The sequence below is a fragment of the Callithrix jacchus genome, chromosome 12, assembly GCF_049354715.1.
Source record: "Callithrix jacchus isolate 240 chromosome 12, calJac240_pri, whole genome shotgun sequence".
In the NCBI taxonomy this organism is placed as follows: Eukaryota; Metazoa; Chordata; class Mammalia; order Primates; family Cebidae; genus Callithrix; species Callithrix jacchus.
This window is the reverse complement of record NC_133513.1, coordinates 14202054-14211175: the sequence shown is the minus strand read 5'-3', so window position 1 is coordinate 14211175 and position 9122 is coordinate 14202054. Positions and strand designations below refer to the sequence as shown.

Here is a 9122-nt window from a genome sequence, read left to right as displayed (position 1 = left end):
GATACTGCCAATGATGACATTTCTATTCATTCCCTCAGCCAGCCAACCCCTAGGATTATTATTCACAGATAAGAATAATCTTTCTGCAATGTTTCAGTATATTCAATCATTTGAAAGCAGAACTACAGCCGACCAGGTACCCCTGAATCAAATCAATTGACTGCCTTAAACTGAGGATCATTCTACGAAACTCTTCAATAATATCAAGGTCATGAAAAATAAAGACCAAGGAACTGTTCCAGATTAAAGAAGGCAAAGGAGACTAAGACGGGACAATTAGATGCAGCATGTAATCTTGAATCAGCTCCTAGACCAGGAAAAGGACACTAGTGAGACAACTGGTGACATTTAAATAGAATCTGTAAATGTGATAATAGTATTTGCATCAATGTTAATTTCCCCAAACCGATCATTGCAACGTGGTTATTCTCATTTAGGGAATCTGGTTGAAGGACAAACAGGAATTATTTCACTGTTTTTGCCAACTCTTTATTAAGTCTGAAATAATTTCAAAACAAAGCAAAAAAAAAAAGTCCAAAATACGTACATAAACATTAATCCAGTATAAGACAAATCCAGTATCAACACAGTCAAAGGAAAATATTAATAGCACAGTTTTCAGGCACTCATGAATTTTACAGTATATCATGTTATTTCCTCCCCAAAGAATTTTTTTGAAGTTTTTTTTTTATTATTATGGAGACCTTGGTATAGTAGAAACCTATGTAAACATATAAGAATTATATATGCTTAAATCAGGACACATTTAGAACTGAAAAAAGGGTGATATTTTACAAAATTAAGAGAATAAAGGTATTACAATTTGTATTTGCATTTGTTTGTATTTCTACTTTGAAATTTTATCTTTTTTTATAATTTATTTATTTTACTTTAGGTGCATACTACATCTGGCGTTTCTCCCCATGTTATCCCTCCCCACCCTCCCTTCCCTCCCCACCGCCCATTGTCTCTCCCTTACCCTCCAACCGTCCCCTCTGTGTGATGCTCCTCTCCCTGAGTCCACATGTTCTCGTTGTTCAACACCCACCTATGAGTGAGAACATACAGTGCTTTCACCAAAGAATTTTTAAAGTTTGTTCACAGGTAAGACAGGATACAAAATACATTTATGAAAAGAAAACCCAACCCCCCCCACACACAAAAAGCCTCAAGAATTCTTCCATGCTTCCCTGCAATATAACCTTGCCACTCATTCCACTAAGAAGTCGAGACTATTTTTCTATCCCTTGAATCTGGTTTGGGCTTGTGACTTGCTTTGACTAATAGAACGTAGCTGAAGTGACATTATACAGCCTCCAAGAGTAGGCCGTTGAGGGTCGTGGAGCTGCCACACCATAAGAAGCCCATCGTGAAAAATGAGGAGAAAGAGGCCCAGCTATCCCCATGAGCCAGGCTCCCAGCAGACCCCACCAGCTAACTACAGTGACATGAATGAGTCCAGGTAAAAGCAGGTGAGGGGTGAGGTACTACTCAGCCAACATACAGAACCGTGAGAAAGAATAAGTTGTTAAAGACACTAAGCTTTGGCTTTTTGTTTTATGCAGCAGCAGATACCTACAGTGAAAACGGATGTTACTGGTGCTGCAATAGCAAAACTGGAAACGTGGCCTTAGCTGTGGGGCCCAGGTAGTGCGGACGCTGTTAGGTGGAGACTGACAAGGCAGTGAGGAGGAGACCTCTGCTGGGGGCTGGAGAAAGGGTGACGTCGCTTCGTGAGAGAGAGCACAAACTAGTAAGCATGTGTTCACCCGAAAACTAGAAAACATGCTTAACAAATGTGGAGCTGGCTAAAATTTCCAGGCAAAATGCTGAGAGAGTCAGCAGAGTTTTGTTTTGTTTTCTTTCAAAAAAAAATTTTATGTAATTAGTTATAGGAAATAATACAGACGTCCCTTATGCCCCTTTCCCCAGTTTCTTCCAATGGCAACACACTGCAAAACTACATGGCAGTATCACAGCCAGGACACTGAGTGACACATAGAGACGGAAATGGTCTCCATCACTGGAAGCACTCTTCATGCTGCCCGGTAATAGCAAGGCCCATTCCCACTCCCTCTTTAATCAGCAGCAACCACTAACCCATTGTCCATTTCTATAATTGTCCTTTAAAGAATACAAATGAAAATATGCAATATAGGAAACCCTTGGGGATTGGCTTTTTTCACTCAGCATCATTTACTGAAGATTTACAGAGACTGTTGTATCAATAATTTCTTTCTTTTTTTTTTTTTTTGAGACAGAGTTTTGCTCCATAGCCCAGGCTGGAGTACAGTGGTGCGATCTTGGCTCACTGCAACCTCCACTTTCCCAGTTCAAGTGATTCTCCTGCCTCCGCCTCCTGAGTAGCTGGGATTACAGGTGCATGTCGCAACGGCCTGGCTAATAATTGGTTCCTTTTTACTGTTGAGTGCCATTCTATGGTATGGCTGTATCATTATTTGTTTAATCATTTGCCCACTGAATGACACCTGGTTATTTCCAGTCTTTGTCTATTATATAATTACAGCATATTTTTTCATTAATAGCAAAAAGTAGAAACAACCCAAAAATCTATCAACTGATAAACACAAAATATGGTATTTTTGTCAACCCCAGGTAATACAGAGAACACCACAAAGATATTCCTCAAGAAGAGCAACCCCAAGGCACATAATCGTTAGATTCACCAGGATTGAAACGAAGGAGAAAATACTAAGGGCAGCCAGAGAGAAAGGTCAGGTTACCCACAAAGGGAAGCCTATTAGACTTATAGCAGATCTCTCAGCGGAAACCCTACAAGCCAGAAGAGAGTGGTTAAAAGAGAGTTCTTTTAACTCCCAGAAGTTTCCTATCATCCACCTTCTGAAGCCTACTTCAGATAATGGAACACAGTCCTTTTCCATCAGGGCTTGTTCCGTTGCTGATGAGGAACTGCAATCCCCTGTAGAGGGAGAGGGGTTCTGATTGTGGGTATGCTCAGCCTTCTTAGGCTGGTTTTTTCCCTTTATTATAAATTTATCCATCTGTCATCTTTACAATTACCGCCTTTCTAATTAGGTTTCTGAGTTGACGTCCAATTTATTGATTCCCAGTGCTGGGATCTGAGCAACCCACTGCGCCGGCCAAAATAGCAGTGATAAGACTGATGCTGCTCTTCTGCCCGGGAATCTCCAGTCTGGCTTCCTTCTTGAGTCCGCAACAAGCGGCTCTGCCTTCCTGGAGCTCCAAACATTGGTCAGTTGGGGAACCAGTCCCGTTTACTCTGCATGAAGAGCTGCCACGCCGAGGCGCCGGCAAAAGTGCTGTGCCAGCCACAAGAATCGTGCTGGCAACCCATGGGGCCCCTCCACTGGAAATCTGCTGGTATTTTTGTCATAGAGTATTCCAGAAAGTAGACTATTACATGGCAATAAAAGGAAATGGAGTACTGATGCATGCTACGACATGGATGAACTTGAAACATTGTAAGGGAAAGAAGCTAGTCACCAAGGGCCACATATTGTATGATTCCACTTACATGAAATGATTACAGGAGGAAAACCTATAGAGACAGAAAACACATTAGTGGCTGCCTAGCACCATGGGAAAATGATGAGCAGCTGCTAATGGGATTTCTTTTTGGAGGAATGAAAATGTTCTAAAGTTATTGTGGTGAAAGTTGTACAGCTCTGTGACTATATTAAAAACCACTGACTTGTCTACTTTATATGGGCAAATTGCCTGGTATGTGACTATATCTCCATAGAACTGTGATTTTAAAAATCCAACCTGAGAAGCTACTGACCACCTTGCAAGCTTGGGGCTGGGGATGACCTTGCAGTGCTCACAGTGGAACAGCGCTCCAGAAAAGGGGCCATTCAGTTACTTTACACTATCACAGCTCCTTCCAAATCAATCTGGTTTGCATTATTTCTAGGCTGGGAATAGTAAAGACAATCTTTTGAAAAGAAGTTGTTACTTAAATAAGTCTTTCCAAACTTAAAATTCTTGGCAGTTTGAACAGCTTTCTCTATAAGCAAAGAGATGGCTGCACTTTTAAGTCCCAGGCCTATTGCTCCACACTTAAAAGAATAATCACAGACATGCCAGAAACTCAAAGCAGCACATCTGGCTAAAAAACAAAACAACAAATGCTATTTTAGTTTTTCTTAATGAAAGTTACTAAGAAATTTTAAAGTTCTTTGAAGTTCTGGAAAGCAGCTTAGACCCTACACAAACCAGACAAGATACCATTGTTAGAGCAACTAGCGAAATTTTCTTCATTTTAAGTTCTAAAAGACATGACTTTTAACTGCTAGCCAGAACTTTATATACAATTGACATGGAAATCAACAGATCTGAAAACCTGAATCAGACATAGATAAAAATGAACAAAAATGGGAGAGAAAAAACCCAAATGAACCCGACATTGAGTAGCACTGGGTAGAACAGATGGCACTGAGTGCACAAATGGAGAATTTAATTATCCCACAAAGCACTAGGATCTTATTCCTATAGAGGCTATTTACTTCATGTGAGCTTCTCTTGAAATATTTGAGACTAGAGTCAAAGATCACTTTTCACACATGAGAGGAAACTGTACTCAGAGGTGTTGAGTGACTTTTGTAAAGTTGCATTGCTCAAATGTCGTATTATAAAATCATAATATGATGCTTATTAGGATTACCATATCATTCAGATTCCCCCATCATCATAATTGACTCCCTCAATTAAATATAAGGAAGAAACCAGGCCTATCACACCATGTTTATGTGTGTATTTTATAAATACCATCCACTGAGAGGAACAGGCTATTAAGAAGGGCTAACACTCTAGTGCTTGTAATAGACATAATGGTCCGTGTACCTACATGCACAGAAAAACAGATGTACAAGTGGGGTAGTTGTATAATGGTGGCTTGCTTGACCTAAATACCAAAGGACAAGTTTTAAGTAACTATGTCATTAAATATTAAAAAGTACCCACTAACGTTTTATCAATACAGTAGTTTCCCTCTTTAACTACAGTTTCAGTTACCTGTGGTTAACAACTGTTCAAAAATAGGTGAGTATAGTACAGTAAGACTTTGAGAGAGAGGGAAAGACCACATTCACATAACTTTATATTTTCATACACACACTCACACACACACACACTCACACACATCTTTACCATCAGTACTTACCAAAACATATAAATAAGATGCATAAAGACGAAGAGTATTAGGAGCTGGGCAGACCAAGAAGCTTAATGAGGTAGACAGATAAATGGTGCAATAAAATATCACAGAACATTCCACACACCTTTGAGCTCCAAACAGAAAGGGACTGCGTGCAAGGTAAGGACTGTTAAATTAGCTCACGTCCATTTGAAAAGGAGACTACGTTGGATATTGATCAGTACCTAGAAAGTCCTGACTCTACCTGACAGATGACTGCCATGTCTTAACTAGAAGCTATTAACAAAATGACATTGACTGTGCTCTGGGTAATAATAAATTATATCTAAGTTTCACTTTTGTTTCTAAAGCTAATTTAGCAGCATATTAAAAGAGTCCAGGGCTTTATTATGAAATAAACAAACCTCAGAAAAAGATTACATTGAGACCAAAAGAGTTAAGACAAGTACAATACCCGACTGAAGGAGTGGTAATAGATATTGGTCTAAGACAGTTACTAAATAGAAACATGTCTAAACTACAAAATCAGTAATTTAATGAAACATTTTAAAGCAATCACAAAATTTCAAGTCCTATGCTCTAATGCAGATGATCTCATTTAATATCCTTCACAACTCTGGCTAGGTGTGGTGGCTCATGCCTGTAATCCCAGCACTTTGGGTGGCCGAGGTGGGGGGATCACTTGAGGTCAGGAGTTGGAGACCAGCCTGGCCAATATGGTGAAACCCCCTCTCTGCTAAAAATGCAAAAATTAGCTGGGCATAGTGGCACGCATCTGTAACCCTAGCTACTTGGAGGCTGGGGCAGGAGAATCGCTTGAACCCAGGAGGCAGAAGTGGCGGTGAGCCAAGATCATGCCATTGCACACCAGCCTGGGCAACAAGAGTGAAACTCCATCTCAAAAAAAAAAAGAGAAAGAGAGAAAGAAAAGAAAAAAAAAGAGCCAGTGTCCAGCGTGCAAGAGGAAATTGCTAGAACACTAGTCAGAGAGCTGGTACAGGCCTCCACCTGGTGGACAATCTTGGCATGAATCTCCTACCAGGAAAATAATTGATGTTTTCTTCAGTCTTGTGTCAGATGGAAGAAAGCGTTTTCTTTTTTTCTTTTTTGGTTCTGTCACAAGGCTGGAGTGCAGTGGCACATCTAGGCTCACTGCAGCCTCCAACTCCCTGGTTCAAGGAATTCTCCTGCCTCAGCCTCCTGAGTAGCTGGGATTAGTGGCACCCACCACCATGTCCAGCTGATTTTTGTATTTTTAGTAGAGACAGGGTTTCACCATATTGACCAGGATGGTCTCGATCTCCTGACCTCGTGATCTGTCTACCTCGGCCTCCCAAAGTCCTGGGATTTTAGGCTTGAGCCATCATGCCCGGCCTCTTATGTTTTTAAAAACACTTCATTGAAAAAAATTCATATAGCATACATCTTCCCCATTTAAGGCATATGATTCAATGGCTTTAATATATTCACAAATCCTTTCTTTTTGTGTGTAGATACCACAGTTTCTTTGTCTATTCACCTGTTGATGGATACTTAGGTTGATTTCGTCTTGCGGCTGTTGTGAATAGCGCTGCAATAACATGGGAGTGCAGATGTGTGTTTGACATACTGAGTTTCTTTCTCATGGGCATGTGCCCAGCAGTGTCACTGCTGAATCACGTGGTAGTTCTATTTTCAGTTTCTTGAGGAACCTCCATGCCTTTTCCATAGCGGTTAGACTGTCTGACATTCCCACCAAGAGTGTCTGAGAGCTTCTGTTTCTGTGTCCTTGTCGGCATTTGCTGTTTTCTGACTTTTTGATAGTCGGCATGTTAATGGAGGTGAGATGATATTTTACTGTGGTTTTGATGTGGATTTATGTGATTAGTGAGGTTGAACTTGTTCGCATATACCTGTTGGCCATTTGTATGTCTTCTCTTAGGAAATATCTGAGACGGTTTTTTTTTTGGCCAATGCTGTCGTTTATTGCGTGGAATGGGAGTGTGGGGGTTAGTGGGGCATGGGGGCCACGGTGGGGGCACTGCTGCCTTGGCTGGTCAGTCCATTCTTCATGGTGGCGGGATCCCAGCCTCACCCCTGGCCCGCCTCTGGGTGCTGGTGCTGGAGGGAGCCGGGGTGCTGCTCCTCAGGTCACCACGGATGCGCATGGACTGGGGCTGACCTGGTTATTGCCTGAGCATGTTGGGGGCAGCTGGGAGTCTGTGGGCCAAGTATTGCACTTATAAAACAATCCTCATTGGACCACAGGCCACCTAGAGGGCAGGGGCGGACAGGGCTCAACAGCTGGCTTCTCTGGGCCACTGGGCTGCCCCGTCCCTGTTTTACAGTTAGGGGAACTGAGGCTCTGAGGTGAAGGGAGCCCCTTGCATGTGAGGTCGCAGCTGGGGACAGGGGCAATGGGGGTGGGTACAGGGCGATGAATGGGGACAGCCAGGGGCTCGAAGGGGCTGTCCCACTGCCCAGCTGTTCAGTCCAACTAAGGCTGGCATATGTCTGGTCTATGGCTTCTGGGTGGCCTGGCTGCCTGGGCAGTGCAATGTCAGGGCTTTGGTCTGGATGACCACCTGGATGACAGCCTCATCCCCGCCCACCTGGCCCTACAGGGCTGTTGGCGAGGGTCACAAGTTGGACAAGAGGCACGAGCCCACAAAGTCCTGGGGGTCCAGGCTGCCACATGCCTGGTGAGACCGAGTCCCTTCAGTTCCTGCTGGGTGCAGAGGCCCAGGCAGCAAGCATGGGCCCTAGGCGTGGCATGGAGCTTCTGACTGGACTGGAGGAGGCCATGGGGCCAGGCATGCCGTGGCTCTTGTCCATATGGAATTATTTGGGATTTTTGTTTTTGAGTTTTTTTTTTTTTAAATCACTCTGTCACCTAGGCTGGAGTTCAGTGGCACAATCTCGGCTCACTGCAACCTTCACCTCCCAGGTTCAAGTGATTCTCCTGCCTCAGCCTCCCTAGTAGCTGGGGATTACAGGCACTTGCCACCATCCCTGGCTAATGATTTGTATTTAAGTAGACACACGGTTTCACTATGTTGGTCGGTTTGGTCTAGAACTCCTGACCTCAAATGAGCTGCTCGCCTTGGCCTCCCAAAGTGCTGAGACTACAGGCATGAGCTCCTGCTCCTAGTTCACTCTGTTTCTATTTAATTTTAATGTTTTAAGATTTGTTTTCTGTGAGGAAGCTTTTTAGCTTGATATAATACTATTTATCACTTTTTGCTTTCGTTGCCTGTACTTTTGATGTCTTACTCAAAAAATCTTTGCCTAGGCCAGTGTTCTAAAGCATTTCCCCAGTGTTTTCTTCTAGTAGTTTCGTAGTTTCCTTTTCTGTTTTTCTTTAAGACAGAGGCTCACTCTGTTGCCCAGGCTGGAGTGCAGTGGGACGATCTCATCTCACTGCAACCTCCACCCCTCCAGGTTCAAGCGATTCTTCTGTCTCAGCTCCCTGAGTAGTTGGAATTACAGGCATGCGCCACCACGCCCATCACTTTTGTATTTTTAGTAGAGATGGGGTTCTCCGTGTTGGTCACGCTGGTCTCAACTCCCAATCTCAGGGCATCTGCCGGCCTTGGCCTCCCAAGTGCTGGGATTACAGGTGTGAGCCACTGCACCTGGCCTAATTTTTGTATTTTTAGTAGAGACGGGGTTTTATCATGTTGGCCAGGATGGTCTCCAACGCCTGATCTCGGGCCATCCATCTGCCTCAACCTGGGCTGGGATTACAGGCGTGAGCCACCACACCCAGCCTGTAGTTTCTTAAATGTAAGTTTTTAATTAATTTTGATTTGATTTTTATATATGGTGAAGCATAGGGGCTAGTTTTATTCTTCACATGTAGGTATCTCTCATTTTCCCAGCACCACTTACTCAAGACACCATCTGTTCCCAAGGTATGTTCTTGGCACCTTGGTGAAGAACAAGTTGGATGTAAATTCAGGGATTCATTTCTGGCTTCTCTATT

General features: G+C 43.1%; 1 long non-coding RNA gene across 1 annotated transcript; it reads left to right on the top strand.

Annotated features, from left to right (window-relative positions):
• Positions 1 to 895: 895 nt before the first annotated feature.
• LOC144578587 (uncharacterized) lies at positions 896 to 3706 on the top strand. Its single transcript, XR_013524623.1, has 4 exons — positions 896 to 1462; positions 1566 to 2048; positions 2262 to 2379; positions 2617 to 3706. It is a non-coding gene; the product is annotated as an uncharacterized LOC144578587 (long non-coding RNA).
• The last annotated feature ends 5416 nt before the right edge of the window (positions 3707 to 9122 follow it).